Source organism: Anas platyrhynchos, chromosome 12 (genome assembly GCF_047663525.1).
Source record: "Anas platyrhynchos isolate ZD024472 breed Pekin duck chromosome 12, IASCAAS_PekinDuck_T2T, whole genome shotgun sequence".
Lineage (NCBI taxonomy): Eukaryota > Metazoa > Chordata > Aves > Anseriformes > Anatidae > Anas > Anas platyrhynchos.
In genome coordinates, this window is record NC_092598.1 from 873,314 (window position 1) to 891,676 (window position 18,363).

General features: G+C 37.3%; 1 long non-coding RNA gene across 1 annotated transcript in view; it reads right to left on the bottom strand.

Moving 5' to 3' along the window:
• Positions 1 to 1,829: 1,829 nt before the first annotated feature.
• The window catches only part of LOC106019041 (uncharacterized), a 73,515-nt gene continuing 56,981 nt past the window's right edge, over positions 1,830 to 18,363 (bottom strand). The window contains exons 2-3 of the long non-coding RNA XR_001193558.5: positions 14,580 to 14,685; positions 1,830 to 2,857 (exon numbers count right to left, since the gene is read on the bottom strand). This is a non-coding gene — a long non-coding RNA (uncharacterized lncRNA). The remainder of the gene's footprint in view (positions 2,858 to 14,579; positions 14,686 to 18,363) is intronic.

The window sequence follows — 18,363 nt, forward strand, 5'->3', positions numbered from 1 at the left end:
GAATCCACACGATCTGTAGCTGGTCTGTTTTAACAGATGTCTACACATTCTGCTAAAAAGCATACAGGCTGTATTTATTGATATTATACACAAGGTTTTTTCCATTTTCCTAGTGGATATTGGCCTTTGTATAGAACCAAGGATTACAATTGCTCCTTTAACTACAGCATAAGACTAGATTCTCCTGTTCACTATTAATCTATCCTAATCACTTGGTCTTCTTCAGAGGCTTTTCTTTTGATGCTTTCCTGATTGTGGTTCAACACCTTGCAATCACAACTTAGGTTTTGTCTTTTATTTTTGTGGTTTGATTTTTTTGTTGTTATTGTAGTTATTTGGGTTGTTGGTTTTTATTTTTTTGGTTGGTTGGTTTGTTTTAAAGGAAGGAGTAACTTAACATAATCCAGTGTTAAAATGTACATTGGTGATAAAAATGACCTTTAAAATTATTTGGATTTGGTATTAAAATGGACCTGCACCCATCGTTATTATTTGATATTAATTTTTGGATTATCTGCAATTTGCACTGCAACTGTTTCATACTTTTATGCTTAACGTGTTAACCCTTACTTAATTCCAACCAGGCCATGAATGTGAATTCTGTTGCATCTCTTTTCCCTAGCTAGATGTATTTTCCCAATGATCTGAGAACTTAAGGAACAAAAAATTAGTTTTAATTTAACAAGTAGAGCTTAGTATTTAAAGAAAGTATCCAAACTGGGGAATGATCAAAGCAAAAAGGATCACAAGATAAAATTCTGATCCTATAAAAATTAGTTCTATTCACTCCTTTAAGGTCACAGTATCACCCCAGAATTCATTTTTCCCATTTCTTTCAATTTTATGACATCATCCCTAGAAAAGCCTAAAGGACTGTGCTTCTGACACTGCTAACTTAGTGCTCCACTTGGTCAGGACCAGCTGGCGTGTATTTCAGAGGCAGAAAGGGAAGACGGCCACTCTAAGGCTTTGCTAAAATCTGTTCAGTACCATGAATGTTAACGTGATGCTCAATTCTTTAACTGTTTCCATTTTTCCCCTCATATCAACCAAATTGGTTGTCCTGAGCAAAGAGTAATCTAAGTCTCATGTGTAAAACTTCAGCTCTTGCTGCCTGCATTAGTCCATTGCATTGATTTCTATGTTTTATTTCTATGTTTTAATGAAAAAAATCCCTTCCCTGTGTTCATTTTTGGATTAAAGTTTTGCTCTAACATGAAAAGAATATTCCTGCACACCCAGTAAGCATGCACAGAGAAAACTATGGCAAAGACGTAAAATGTTTCTGGTATAGTATGAATTTACAAAAATAGGATCACAAAGAAAATTATTTTGTAACTGTAATTTAATTGGTATTACCCTTTTTTGCTCTAAAAAATAACGTTAATCGTCACAGTATTATCTGTGGTCACCAACAAATACTCAAGATACTGAAACAGGTCTTCCACAAATGAGAAATATATATGTGATTTTTATAGGACTCTCTATATGTACGTATATCAAAAAGCACATCTACCTACAAGTACTCTCTATATGTATAAAAGAAGAACTGCTTTAAAAAAAAAAAAAAAAAAAAAGGCACTGTTTTTTCTTTCTGACAAACGGGCATGAAATAACAGGCTGACATCTGCCTCTGCAGGTCATTCCAGTCAGGCTGCTGCATGTCAGAATTCAAACTGCTCCATCCATCAATGGCAGACCAAAAATTAACGTAGCTTGGAAACTCTGCAGCAAGACAGTAACAGCCCAATTTAAAGTCTGACCTTCGGAGAACGGTGGGGTAAGATGGAAAAATTATTTCATGCCCTGTACCAAAGCCAACAACACAGTTCAGAGGGATTTTCAGTTAATTTATATAGAGAGATAGATATGAAATAAAGTTTGCCAGAATACAGACATTAAACTGTTATGTCAGATAAGAGAGCTGTTATAAAAGCTTTTAATTTATAAGGCGATATCAATTATGTTTACAGAGCTGCAATTTTAAGACATTTAGAATTTTCATTTCTCTAAACTACTGATTAGTACAAAACAAGCAAATAAAAAACCAATCCATAGCGTATCCAGGTTATAATCAACACTACTTTCTTAGTGGTCGGCTGGGTAAAACCTAGGGTTAAGCAACCTGAAAAATTAGATTGAAAGAAGCTGGACTTCTTGCCAGATATACAACTCCTGGTCAAAGTGAACAAACAACCATAAGACAATTGTTCACACTTTCTCACACATGATTTTATGAAAGAATTTGATCAAATAATTAATTTAATAATCAGAGGCATCCACATGAACAATGTACACCAGCAAAAGTCTGAGGTGCCTTTAGCCTTCTAGACTCTACACCAGCAGACAAGTGATTAATCCATTTGTTAAATCACCTACTAACACACTTGTTAGTGCTCAATAAGCTAATTTAAGTAGAAGCTTAATAACATGTAATTGTTATCTTCCATTTGCTTTTGTAAATAGAAATACCATATAGTTCAAAATTTCAACTAGTACAATAAAATCAAACAGTTCGCAGTAAAATTCAAATAATTCAATGAAATCGCCAGATCACATTTGAAACGTACACCCCAAACTTGAGAAAGTCATTTATTTTTCCCAAGCTTTCCTCTGGAGATGATCTAAGAAGCTGATTTATAGTTTTCTTTCCTTACAAATTATTTTTTTTCTAACGTTGTAAAACATTTTCCTTTTTTAACAGCTCGTTTGCTTTGCAGTGGAATCAAAGACACCAAGTAATGCTTCCCAGCATGTACGCAGGACTGCTGATAAAACTTGTGGGTGACACAAGCTTGGGGAATGGCAAAAGCTGTGAGAAAACAATGGTCTCACGGTCCAGCACGGCATGAACTACCTGCAAAACAGGTCCATTGGGATATTACAGATTTTTCAATATTTCAATACAAAATATTTACACCTAGAAATAAGGAGACAGAGGATTTCAGAACCATGAAGACAAAATATTCAGGAGATCTTTGTAATGTGGAGACCCTAACACTCTGTGGGAACAAGGAATGGGAAAGTGATTTCATGCCTAGATACATGTATGGTATTGATGAGACCAGTATAGGAATACTGCAAACAGTGCTGATGTCCAGCACCAAAAGCCAATTGACAAACTAAAAAAACACATTTAAGTAAGTTATAGGCAACCCGTATTTAGCTTATCAAAAAGAAAATATAGGTATAAAGGTATCTCCGTGTACGGCAAGTATCGGATAGTAAAAGTCTATCTTGTCAAAAAGGTCCAGAACAAGGACCGACATCTGGAAGCTGAAGCTAAGCAAACGCAAACAAAAAGGTGTTCAATTTACTATTTGACTGAATAGTAAGGAAATGACAGAGTCTTCCTGTCTTGAAATATCCATAGGAAGGCAAATTGAAATAGTACAGTATATACTCTGTTTAAACGCAAGTTTATAGGCTTAATACAGAATTAACTAGGCTAATTTTAATGGCATATGTTATACAGGACATAATATGATTTAATACTCCCTTCTGGCCTTAAAATCTATAATCAATGAAATAATCCATTAGTTGCATTTTATGGAGTTTCTTACATGTTCCTGTGAAATATCTGGAGCAGCCCTCTGCCAAGGACAAGTTCGCGGAGCGCTCTTTCTTGGTTTGATGCAGTAGGGAACTGAAACACTTGCACTAATTACCGCCGAGAGAATATATTAGGTTGCCGAGTGGAACTGTAATGATTTTATGACCAAATATGCATGCTAGCAGAAGTGTTGTAAGCTATTAAGAACTCTGAAAATTTCAAGTAGTTATAGGCCATCTGACCAGGATAAGGAATTATTTTCTGTATTTTATCTTCTACTGCAAATTATTGTTTTAAGAGCAAAAAACAAACATACAAAAAATACAATAATTGTTGCAATAATTTTAACATTAATTTTAATTACTGGTGACTACTTAGAACTGAAAAACACTTATTTTAATAAATATTATGGTTTACGCTAGTAGTAACCATATATAGTTCCTTACAGTATCCTACTATTTTATTCTCCAAATAAAACATATAATTATTACACAGCAGAGAAACTGTGCCGTTACCCCATTATTTCCATTAGACTAATGGAAATTATTTACTTTTGTTTGTTTGTTTTCCCCAGAATTAATGCACATGGTACACAGAAATAGGGAACGGATGAATTATTTTTAACTAGTCCCAGGACTTCACAGTTTACAATCAGTTCACAGCTTTCTTGCCAATGAATTGTACTTAATGAATGCAATTGTTTTAAGGAGAAAAAAGCATTTATCTATTAACATTAATCATTACATTAAGTGAAGTTATATGGGATATCCAATCAAAGCTGTAGTCAGTATCCTTTTAAAGGAAACTGTTGAAACTTTAACAAATCTATGACTGAGTACAACTATGCTGAAAAAATAAACTGTTTTACTTTTCTCTGTTGAAAAGGGTCAAGCCTGAGAAGAATGTATAATCAAGGTAGTACTAAGGATTTACAATATTTACTTTATTTTATTTACAGAACTGTTTGGATGATAACAAAAAGTCTATTGGCAAATTAAAATGCCAAATTTTATTCTTATTCCCCTATGGATTTCCAAATGACAGACGACAGGCACTTTGGAAAAAAATTTCAAACGCTATGCACTCCCTTAATGGCTGCTAATACTGTAGTGCTCAAGGCTCCTGAGTGGTTTTGGTACTACGAAAGGAAAGGTTTCTTCTTTTGGAGAGCCCCATTTAAAGTAAGTAACTGAGAGAAGTCACAATGATTTCTAGGACAAGGAAAAGTCGTAAATTTGCTATATTATCAACATTTCTTTGATTCAGGGCAAAGCAGGATTTTAACCTATTACACTGATATGGTAGGTGTAACTAAGTGCAACCTTCAGAAGAATGTTATTTGCAGATACAAAGATGTACTGATTTATTTTCAAGGAGAGCAACACAACCACGACCCACAGCCTTCCCCGTGCAGTCTCTGCATTTCTTCTCAGACCTGCGTCCTGCTGCAGGAGTGCTGCAAGCTGACAGCTCACTGCTGGTCTGTCAGCTGACACACTCTATTAGTAGTTTATTTTAATTTTCTTTAAATGTAGGAATACTTAAAACACTTCCCTGAGCATCTTGACAACTGCAAGTGCTTCAAATATTTCAAAGGTAAGTTTGATTTTTTTAAATAGCCTCCAGGTATGTTGCCAGCGGACACTCATTTCCCAAATGCTGCTGCTTTGCATTCTCCTTCATCACCCACTTTTTCCTACTTCTCTTACTTGTGTTTCTTGTTCCACATTTCTCTGTCTCTCTCCTAGGCAAATACCGGTACTGTACCACAAGAACCACCTCACGTTCTTCTCTTCTCCTATCAGTGGCAATTCTGTTGTGGTCTTTTTGAAAAGTTAGGCTCATCAACAAAAATTACTACCAGACATAAGAAGCTAGGTAGTATTTAAAGAATGGAGCTTTAGAAGCTTCTGCCTTTAGGAGCACGAACTAAATTTGAACAACAGATAATGCTGCAGGACATGGTCTAAGCAGCCCACAGCTAGGAGGCCTCTGACCAGCTAAAGCATTTCTGGTTACTTTCCCCCTCTAAGCAATTCCTTCTCTGTGTGCTGCAGCTACAACAAAGGACATCTTTTGTACTGTTCCAAAGTTTACGAACTATGAACTATGGCTGGGAGACACCAGAAATAAAGACAATTGATAGACAAGCGATTGGAACTGAAAGACAATCTCACCCTTCTCCATAGGCACCCCCTGTCAACCTTCTGCTACCAAGTGCGATTTGCAAGCTTCTCTTACAGATGTTCAAAAACATTTCATTTCTTTATAAAATAACATTTCCTAATGCACCTAACAAATTAATGTATTATAAATATGAATGCAAATATTTAGAAGTGAACCCAAAATCCCATATATGTAAAACACAAAAGACAGATGCCTAAAAGCAACCTCAATTTAAAAGAAAAACATATGAAAGACACTGCATGGCTGCACAGGACGTGTCGGCACCTCACATACACTGACAGCAGAGCACAACTCTGGATACTACATTAAAGGATTCATGTTTGGAAACATGTTTGCTCTGAATTATTTCAACTCTCATCCTTTAAATTATTAATGTAATATCAAGGTTCTGTTTTTAAGAGCAAGTCCACTCTGTAGGAACAAAGGCAAAATTAGCCACAGAAGAGAGCAGGGGCCAATAAGAAAATTATTAAATAAAACTGTATATACAGTAAGCTACATTTATATTCATCTTCCCTAGAACTTACAACTACATATGCACTAACAGTTAGTAGTACTGTCACTAAAAACACATTTCCCAAATTTTGCTTTTATATATATATATATATATATACACACCTGTATGTACATATAATGCACTCAAATACACTCATGTATATATTGTCTATATGGAAGGAGGAGGGGTCTTTTTTTGAAGTTGAAGTTTAGTAATTGGTTGGCAGGGGAAAATGAAGAGGAAGGAAAAGAGCCTATTTTTTCACTAAATAAAAGATAAGAGATTTCCAACACTGCATTATGGTGAAAAACTGTGACAGCACGAAAGTACTGCACAGATGGGAAGGACAGAAAATGTGCGAAGATATAAAAGAACAGAAGGAGAAAGATGCGATAGTTATCTCTGCAGTTACCCCATTTCTGGGATACTACTGGGATACTAATTAAGATCACAAGTGTCTCGTGTTGGATCAGCAGCAGCAGTTTTGTGTCAGAAGTGAAGGGGAGGAACAGAACGATCAGCTCTTGTTTAGAGGAAAACTATCAGAGAGGTAGCAGACTGTGTGAAGTCGCACAATTTGCATTCACGGGTAGAAACACAAAAATTCCATTTCTCATGCAGAAACTTATGCACACCTGTAACCGAGTCCCTTTTTTCTCTCTTTTCGCACCTGTCCCGATCACAAAAGTATTTAACTCTATATGAGAGAGGGAACAGCCTCCTCTGTGAATGCGCAAATTCCTTTAACACAGACGCAATAACCCACACCATTCACTGGAAGTGCTCAGAACATGATTGGATTACTACTTGGAAAACATGAGAAGAACGGGAGGATAGGATCAGGTTAGGACAACTGAGACCATTCCAGACTAGCACTACAAGAGGAAGCACAATTTTTCTTAGGACCTGCTGATGCTGAACTAAAAGCAGCTTCCCAATGTTTGGCTGTTGCAGAACCCGCCCCAGTCTACCAAATCCTTCCACTGTACTGGGGATGACATTAAAGAACTGTTGCAGGTCCAACCAAGCACACATACCTGTAGAGACAACCAAAGAAAAACTGAAAGGTACATAAATTCATTATGTACAGGCACCTCTTTTCAGCTGCTACGTTTACCTATGTGAAATGGCCACGTTTGTGCGTGTTTGCATGTCTGCTGTGAACGTGCATGCGTTTCTGCTGCCACGGAGCAGCCATGCATGATGCACATGATGTGCAAACTGCAGTTATGCAGGTTGAAATATTTCAGTAGTTGATGCTTGTTCTTGACAGAGAGCAGTACTTCCATTGAAAGCTCATTTAATAAAAATAATGCAATGCAAATGAACCTGAATCAGAAAAATTAGATTGATGGAAGTAGCTCGGTCGCTGTAATTACACAAGGTGTATTATTTCCTAAATTCTCTTTGCATTAAATATATACCATACATTTATCAAACATAATTAGCAGTTTAGGTGACAAGGATTTGATTTTTCTCCTGCAATAAAAATCCCTCTACACTGGTATGCACATCTAAAACGTATTATGAACATTTTCTTACTATTGCTGTTTATTTACCAAAAAAAAATAAAAAATCATAGGATCAAAGAATCAGAGGGGAAACACCATTTGGGACTTACAAAGCAGAAGATGAGGAAGATGGCTAGGTCAGCCTTCTGTGGATTTCATAAGCATAAAATAAAATTAAATCAGTCAAAGCTTTTAAGGTTGTTAGTCAAATAAATCATATTTGAAAGCAAAATAATTGATGATACCCCATTACATCTTTATTTCCTTTATAATCAGCATTTCATTTTTTAAAATACAGAAATAAATTGATGAAAAACAGCAATAGAAACAGAAGTTAAAAAATAAGCTGTTACAAAGTCAAACGTGGTCTATAGGCATTCTAGTGAAAGAAATGGGTTTTCGGGAAGACTCACTGAGCATATTCAACAAAAATCTTGTTTTTATGTAGCTCTACCTTTTCTTTGCCTTTTGATAATTTACCTCTGACTAAACCTAATTTAGAGAATAGCCTGGAGAATCTATTTTAAACCACAAAAAAAAAGTAAGGTGATGCTACACGGAGCTGTAGCATAAGACTAATATTAACGCACTATTCTCAAGCCTTAACTGATACTCTTCAATCTGACTTCCTGATTGACAGCCTGTCTTACATTTGAATCTCCTGTCTTCAATTTCCATTTCAACTTAATATTATTGCAACATGTTTTCTAAGTGAACCCTGTGTTGTATAATAGACATAGTTCTTTTTTTTTTTTTTTTTTTTTTTTACCCAAGATGATAACAGCCAGTACTGTGGGTCATATCTTCCAAACTGTTCCAAAGATGAGTTAAATATTTGAGACTTCTTAGACAAGCTGTGCTGGTTTTTAAATCTAGCAAAGATCAAGACCAGAGTTGTGATGACTGAAGATGCCCCGTTCATTGCACAATGTGCAAAAGCAGCCCCTCAAATTGTAGGCACATGGAGAAAGAGGCAAAGTATCTGAAATGGGATGCACTCCTATGCATTTCCACAAATAACATTTACAGTAACACTAACCTACTAAACAACTACACTTTTCAGGACTAATTATCTAATTGTAGCTTATCTCATTCCTTCTGTGGAAGATCTGTGGCAAGCAGTTCTGTGTTGGAGCAGCCGATAAAGCCCGTGTTGCAGAGCACACACAGACCTTCCCACTGCAATTCTCTCAATTCCTTTCTGCTGCTTTCCCCACCAGCTATATTCAGCAGAATCAAGTGTCAAAGCACCGCCACAAAGACAGCCGTTTTACCTTTCCACAAAAAGCTTCCCATCTCGGTATCAGCACTTCGACTCCCCTTACTCTCTGCTGTATGCCATGGGGCGCTTCCTGCTTTATACAGTCAAATCTTGATATTCCAAGACCCCAACCAGCACGGCACGGGGCAGTTTTGCTAATGCTGAATTTTCAGCAAGGTCTCATGAAGTGCTCTTTTTCACAAGGCTCTTTTTACAATTGCAGGACACGGAATATGTGAACAACAAAACTGCCTGGCTCCAGCAGAGCAGGGCTGGCTGCAGCTCTCCCTTCAGGAAGCACTAAGGTGTCCCCAGCCTCAGAGCAACGAGCCCCAGCTGGCTGATATTTACAGGCTGTGATGCAATTTACGAAACAGAGGCACGTGAAAACCTATTAAACATGTTTAAGAAATTTCATTAACAAACAATTATGAAACACTTCTATTTCTCACTGAAATTAAATGCAGTGACATCAGCTTCTCTGAGCCCCTCACGGCCAAATGAAAACATTCACAGCACAACTCAGATAAAGAAGTTTTTTTCCCCGTCTCTCTGAATGTTTGGGGCTGGGGGGAAGGGACATGTGGGTTTTGTTTGGTTTTTGGGTTGTGTTTTTTGTGTGCTTTGTTTTGTTTTATAGTTTCACAGATAATAACTATATAAAAATAATGGCAGAAAGCACTTTCAGTTTTTCTCTCAGAATCCCCTAGGATTATATGGGGACCTCAAGTCAAAAACCTTCACTTTAGAACAATAAATAAATAAACCTGCTAAAGCCTTCCCAAGGCTGGCCAACTGTAGCATAAGTAATGCAAGAGGCTGAGAGATGCCAGATAAATTTGATTACTATAAAAGATGGGAATATGTTTCTTTCCTCAGAGAATTCACAAAAAGGGGTCAAAAACAAAGCAGCACTGAAAGCGAACAACTTCATTTCACCACCAACTCAAGGCGACAATACAATACAATTTTGTGGGAACGTTTTATCACATCGGTGCAGAGACCTCCTAATCTTCTATTTCAGAAAAAGGAAAATAGGAAAGAGTCCAAGCAACATGGGACTCCCCTTTCCTTTTGGGAAAAGTTGTCCTGATTAGTATATCAATTTAGTAAAGAGTTCAAGAGCTGTTTTCTTCATACACCTTCTACCAGTCTAATAGAAACCCAAGCATGTTTTGTTAGAAAAAAAAAACAACAATCTTTCACTTCATGTTATTCTTCCTATTTGTCAGATTACGAAACCATTTGTATTGAACACATTCGGAGAGCATCATTAGGAGAAATGACCTACCATACTTTCCTTGTTAAGGAAAAAAAAGTGTTGACTCGCTGCTAATTGTTACAGCCCTGGGAAATGATTAGATGCAGAGATGCTCTGAGCACGATTCTCCAACTGGAAGACAGTCCTGATTTCACATTGCTCCATTTTCCCCCCATAAAGAGATGAGCTCTTACCAGTGGCTATCACAACGGCACTAGTATTTTGCTGACCTCTCTGGAATTACTTTTCCTTCATACATCCTAGGGTCGACTAACACATCGTGTTGGTGACTCCCAGTCATGCCGTCAGCTAAGACACCCTCATCCGTCGCCAATGGCATACTTTCAGCCAACAGCAAAAGTTACTAGAATCTACCAGATTTTACCTAATTTTTATTACTTCTTCAGAGTCAACCAGTTCTTCCTAGTTAATAGCCCAAATTTTCACTCTTATCAGCATCTCACAGCACAGGGTCTTCAGCCCCGTTTCAGGAAACCCACGAGTGATTTTCACAGAAGGCTTACAAATAAGAAGTATAAAAAAGTTGATCTTTGAGGGAAAAGTAACTTCCATCCAGTCTGATAAAGTCCTTTTCAGCACACAAACTCTTTACTCACATCACACTTCTTGTACAAACTTCATTTGAATCCAAGCAGAAATTAAGCAGCAGATGACTTCTATCTTTCCATTTCAGTTAAAACAAACACGAGGATGTCAGTTTTGCCATAGGCAGTTCTGAAGCATCTTCTGAGAAGCTCAGCTAAATGACAGTAATATGAAGCAATCTATTTGCTATCACTGAGAATAAAAGTTTTCCTTTATAGACAGTACTTTTTCATGCTAGAAAATGAAAATCACAATTCCTAGTGCTATTAGGTCCTCAGAGATGAACGTACACAACCAAATTTGGTCAAAACCTTTTCAGGATTGAGCATTAGATGCTTTGCAGTAACTAAGCAGAGCCATTTATGTCAAACAATTTCAGAAAGAGAAAAAAAGCCTAATTATCTCTTTTATTCATGTTATCACTGCTCACTTTACCACAGTCTCCTGTGTAATTGCCACGCAACTCTTACTTCTCTTTTGCAGTACATACATTTAACGGTGGGCTCTAGAAACTAAGAAAAATCATAGAATCGTGGAACCATTAAGGCTGGAGAAAACCTCTGTGATCACCTGGTCCAACCGTCCACCTACCACCAATATTGCCCACTAAATCACGTTCCCCAGCGACTCCCCCACTTCCCTGGGGAACCTGTTCCAACGCCTGACCCCTCTGAGAATTTTTGTTTTTGCAATATGCAACCTGAGAGAAATACTGGGCTGTACTGGCTATCATGTAAACAAACAAATTAGATGCTGGCTTTAAAAGTCATCTATATGCTGCCTTCTTTTAACCTCTGTTTCTAGCCAGGTTTCTTGCATGAACACAGCAGAACAGCAAAGCTGTTAGGCACTACATGTTTGTAGAGAACAGAAACACAATGTAGAAATATGAATTTTAAGATAAATAATAACAAAGCAAGATTTGTGAAAGTGCATCAATTTCTTCACATGCTATTTTCTCCTTTCTAAGAAACCTAAATTACCTTGCTTTCATTGTTAATTGTTTTCAGTATTAACGGCAAAAATCCTGACCACTAGCAATTTATAAACACAACAAAAATTACATGGTAAGAGGGCTAGGGAAATACATATTAGGGAAATATGCAGTGCAGAAAGGGTACTGTAACCTGCTTCCTTTGCTTAAGAGATCACTTTTGGAATGTCTATAAGGCTAAAGCACAAGAGTCTTCTAGAGTTAATAATCTTTGTACTTCAGTGGCATAATTAGCTGATTTTTTTTTTTTTTTTTTTTTTTTACACCAAGGGGTTATTGAAAAAACAGATGAAACCTGCAGAAGGATGCTCCTGCACAGAACAGTGACTGATGGGCAGCTCTTTGACTGACTAGATGAACAAAGGGCTCCTGTGGATTTTAATAACACTGATCCACTTATGAATCATAAATGATACAGAAACCCTTTTGCATCTTTGAGATTTTCAAAGATTTCAGGGAAGGAGAGTGTTCCCATCCAGCAAAACAATATTCTTCATTATGGTGTTTTGTTTGTTTGTTTGTTTTTGTGTGTGCGGTTTTTTGTTTGTTTTGTCTTTAAGAATACAACTGCATTTGGTGTTTGACATGGATGTGCTCTGAGCCAAATGTTTAGATTTTTTTTGCCATAGCTAAGCTATGTGAAAGTGGGAAGCATAGCAGGTTTTTAACACCCTTTCACAACTATCTGAAATATTTCATAGGAAAAATGAAAACAGACTCAAGAGTAAGGCAGCATCCAGATGACCAGTAAGACCACTAATGAAGAGACCGTGAAACTGGTTGATATCAGACTGTCATTTCTCATGGTTTTAAGAATTTTAATGGATTCTTTTTAATTTAGATAAAAATAGTTCATATAGTTTTTGCTTTAACCACAAGCCTATAATGAACTGTAAATAGATGTAGCTAGAAGGTAAGATTAACATTTATTTTTTAAAAAGCAGAAGCTAATGTTTTCTGAGAAAAAGCCTAAGCAGCGTTTGATTTTTTGGCTGCAGGATGTCACAAGGAAACATTTCTCCAAGCAAAGTAAAAGTAACTTCCAGCGTTCTCTTTCCGAACATACCAAATACTTTTATCGGAACAACACCTTCTTATCTAGGCACAGTTCTTGCACTGAGTTCTAAAACTACATACACATAACTGTGCATTTCATATGTATGGAGTTTCCTATGCACATATTCCTTAGATAAACTTTCAAGACTACGTTTTCAGAATAACATAGACACAAATGCTAGGAAACAGTCAAACTCAAAGGCTTGGAAATACAAATACAAAACTTACTAGGACAATGTTATTTTGGATCCTCGTATGTAAGTTTCAATTTAAATCTCATTTTCCTACAGGAGATGTATGTCAATAAATAAGGAGAAAAGTTAGGGTGACTTAGAAGGAAAACAGGAAAAGATTCTGTCTCTGACACTGCCCAAGGGATCTCACTCTGCGTTTATTATGCAAATATACGTCCGACCCCACAAAACTAGGACTCCTGACTGATGATACCAGTCTCACCTCCACTCTAGTTCCTAAATCCACTATTCCCCTCAAACACAACTTCACTGGACTTTTGATCTCATGTCCTGTCAGGTAGCTTCTATTTTATGAAAGTTGACATCATTTTTACCACCATCATATCAGTTCATAATACTGTAAAGAAACATTCTTTAGGCTCAGAAAGAACTGTACAAAAACGTAGTGAACTTCCTTAGGATATTTAGTGATGCAGCATCATTTCTAACAAATTTTTGTTTCTGTTAAAGACATACTTCTTTCAAATGCAAGCATGAGACTTTTTTTAAAAATTAAAAGTTGGCACCTCTGAGATAGTATTAGAACAAATAACCTCTCACAGCAGTGACTGCATAGACCGCAAAGGCTGTACTCGTTCTGTGCATGACCGGAATTTTTCATTTCATACATCATTTACAACTTGCTGCAGTGATTCCACAAATCTGTCTATGCTATTAGCGTGAAGTTAAGTTTTTCCCTCCCAAGAAATTCATTTGCAGATAAATATTATTGGTTATTTTGGCCAGCATTAATTTCACCAAAATTCAACTATGCAACTAGGTCACCGCAGCACTGCGAGCCGAGAAGCAAAGCATACTTAGTACTAGGTAATGAAGACAAAATCTTATATTCTCATACACAATATAGCATATTTGAATACATCAAAATAAAATTATACTGTCTACATCATAAGCAAACTTACTGAAGAAGTAATAATACAATAGCAAGAAGTCAGCTAATGCACACACTTGCTTCAACATATTTAAATATAGGTTTGCATTTATATCCCATATTTTTAGAAATTGCTATTTCAGGACAGTGAGAGACCTGGAACAAAGCTTCTTGCAAAAACATGTTTAGGTAGAACACACCTACTTTTTCTTTGGTCTTTACCACAGGCAGATCACTTACTGTTGCAACTGTCCCAGAAAAACTGTGAGGATTATCCTTACTGGTAAAGTTATCATTGCTGGCATAGCCTTTAAAAATGCTTGTACATTGTGCTCTGTTCTGAAACCATGCTATTCACTGAACCAGGCACTACAGTCTTAAACTCTAAACTGTGGCCGCAATTCACACACCTGACTGTGCTTGACTGAAAGCTGAAAAATTGACAGTTTTTACATAAAATTTATTTAAATATTTCTAAATACTTGGACTTAGAACTCAGCTTGGAAACAAAAAAGAAAGGTTTTCTTACCGTAAAATGAAGGACTTCTGGGCTGGAGGAGTGTGTAACACGGGACAGAAGAATCACTTCCTGGGCATTAATTCCACCTCTTGCTCACGATAAATCCAGAACGTATCTAGCACAAAAAAAAGTGAAAATCACAGATTTAGCAGGGCTTGGGTGTCTTGTCTACTTGGCGGACAAATTCTCCCATGGTCTTCCTTTCTAGTCTAAAAGCAGCGGTGTGTTACGAGGGAGGAAGGCACAGCACTGGTTTGGTCCCACACTGTGGTGTGCTGGCACTGGCACACACCCAGCGTCAGGGCACCGGGACAGCAGCCGCGGTGCCGCCTGGCCCCAGCTCATGGGCAGCGTGCGAAGAACAGCCCATGGCCTGCGCCTGCTCTTCTCACACAGTCACTCGTGCGGGGGCCTGAGCTACTCCACTTGGCATTTCTGTGCGTGGAAAACAATGGCAAAACGAGCAAACAGACCTCTTCCTCCTGCACCCTAATACATAGGTACAGGTGTGCAAAAAGAGGTACCAACAGAAGCTGCAGATGGAGGAATATCTCTGAAGCAAGCACCAGTTAATATTTTCAGAAAGATAAGGCCCCAGAGCCAATCATTATCAAACATATGAAAAAGGAACTAAATATAGATTATATCAATCTCCTCCTTTTGTGTGTCAAAACCATATTTTAATTTTGTTTTTAAATCTGCCAATCAGGGCATAACTGATCACCCAAAAAAATGTTTTAACTTTCAAACATCTGTCACATGTTAAAATAACCCATGTCAAATAGACATACCAGAGGAAAACTTGAGGGGTACACAGACAAGCTTTCACAGATTCATCATATTTCTGGCCTCCAAAATGTTCTTTTAAAATATTCAGATACTATTAAGAACTGAAACTTCCAGCCAGCAAATTTCTTCTTTCTGGAAAAGATTTTTGGAAAAGAAGCTTCAAGCAGTAGCAGATGCATTATGTTTCTTTCTAGAAGAGTGGAGAAGAGATTGCAGGGTTTGCAAGATAAGATGGGCTAACACAGGTCCTGGAGTCAACCATGCAATTTTAAGCAGACCAAAAATGACTTGTCATCTCTAAACACTGAACTATATTACATTTTAATCTCAATTCACATCCAGAATTATTTCTAACACTAAGAACTGACATAATAGATCTCTGCTCCAGAGCAAAGAGCTCTCTGCTCCGGGCTGGATGCCGAGTATTTCCCCACTCCTTTGACCTTAGCTGTAAAAAACGTTGTTATCCTTCACTGATGTTTCCTGAACTGAAGGAGAGAAAAGTATAGCAAGAGGAAGAGGTCACTTATAACGAGAGGCAATTCCATCAGGCAGATACCAACACAAAAACGGAGCAGGGATCTGCACGCACGAGTCTCAAGCCATCCCTAACCTGGCACAGTCAGGGCTTCACCTCGCAGGCACTGGCAGGTGTCTGAGCCACTACCACGGTGCTACGGATCCTGCACAGCCAAAGGAAGCACAGCATTAAAGAGAAAAGGAGTCCAAGTGCAAACAAACCAAAACCCAGCAAGATAAGTGATCGAGGAAGCCTAAATAGATAGGCTATCACGGTATAAGCACAAATCTAATCCCCGAAAGTGGTTGAGAGAAAAGCAGACAGGAAAAAATTTGCTTTCAAAGAGTTTCAGTAACTGCTAAGATTGTACACAGATATACCCCCTGCTTTTCAGTGACTACCAAAACGTTTAAGTGTTGTGTCCCTGAAAAAAAAAAATAAAATCCATTTTACATAAAGGATAATCTACAACAATAATTGCAATATTTCTATTATTTTTAACATGACAGAGCATATTTAAGTTATCAAAATGTGGTAAGACATGAACCAAACGGTTCTGAGTTAGGAGAACTTCTGTGAATAACACAGCACAGGAGCAGAGGAGAGGCTATAAAACCTAAGACTATTCCATGACAGCTTGTGGAAAGCTTCCCAAATTACTTGTCCATCTGCAATGAAACAACCGGGTACATGATGAAATATTTTACTAAATATGAAATAAATACAACTGGCTATCTAGTTACATTTATGCAGCAAGTACATAAATCTGCTTGTCTACATTCACAGCACAGCTTCTTGAGAACACAGCCCTAGACACAAGCTCTTGCCATTACAGTATTGTCAGCTGAAAACTTAAAGGGAACTTACATGCACTGATGAGCACTGCCTAATAAAAAAGACACAGTCGCAAAAAAAAGGAGACAACCACCTCTACAGATCCCTCTGGTACAGGCTCCGTTCCACAAGTTCTCCCACATTAAGGACTGTACTGTCAATGCCACTTTGCATCACAAAAGAAGTTCAGCCAAAAACCACAACAGTACTGACAGGTCCCAAAGAAGCCTGCACCCCCAGCCTTCCACGGTCCTTGCCTCGCCCTTCTCCCTCCACTGCTGCTTCACTGCAGGCATTGATGTACGGACAAGATTTGGTCTTAATCCACGGGAACTACAGAACCAGCAGACACTCGATGTAACAGCACATCTATTACAGGATTCTGCAGCTGCCTACGTAACTTCTGCCATGGTACTGGCTGCATAACCTTGAATTGCAAATGCTTACCTGAATGTAGCAAGCAAGCATGTCAATGCAGACCATGCAGGAAAGATCTATAGCTCTAAACTGTTCCACCTTCATTGTGAACTTCTCAACTCACAAATCAATAAGATATTGAGTAATAAACGAGCCAGAAATATTCTTGGGGAAAAAAAAAAAAAAAAGATTCAGAATTGTGAATCATGGAGCCTACACATTTCTGACATAAGTTCATTAAATAAAAATCTCATTAAAGCTTTAGCCAAAATTTCTAACTCATCAAAGGCCCACGTTCTGAATACCAATGAATTTTATGAAAAAGAAGTGATTTTTACTTGTCTGCATGTCGGTAGAATATCTCTTAGGTTACAAAACCAAATCTGATGACACTGAAAAGTCTTTCACGAACAAAGACAGACGGGTAAAACAACCACCAGATCTCTTTAATTCCATGCAAAAGTGTCAACAGCAAAATCACTGCATCTTTTCCGTAGCAGAATATTAAACAGTTCATTAATATCCATTTTCCCTTCTTCTCTTTTCAGAGGCTACTAAAATTGTTTCTGTTTGATTTTACATGAGTGAAACTCCTCCCAAATGAAACAGGTACAAGTGTCTTGAAAGAACATTCAAGTGTACATCATTCAAGACCTTGGCAGTCCCTATCTCTGTGAAACAACAATAGCATCCCACTAACAATGACTTGCTTAACTATTCATTTTTGTAAATAATGGAACTGAAAATTATCTAGTGATGGATTTACACTTTTACAATGCATCTCAGGGATGAACATGAATAGGGATGCAGAAATTATGTATATTACAATGGGTGACACGCAGAACTTAAGATTCTAGCTAGCTCCACAGAAGAACATAAGCTGGAAACACATAGCACTACAATTTTTAGCATTTTACCTTTGTCTAATATTGCTGTGAGATATCCTATATGTATTATTTGTGTTATACTAGCATTTAAAGACTCCAATTAAAATCCAAACACCATTATATTAGGCAGAAATAGTATGAAAATTACAATAGGTGTCATAGCCATTTTAATTCCAAACAACCACAATAAATTGTGTATTTCTCAGATATGCTTTCCTTTATATTGTAGTTACCCACACAATTTAACAGATTAGTTCTAATATTCAGGGGGAGTGTTAAAAGGATTGCCGGGTAGTCTTCTCAGACTTTTTTTTTTTATTATTATTATTTGAAAGCTGCATTAATA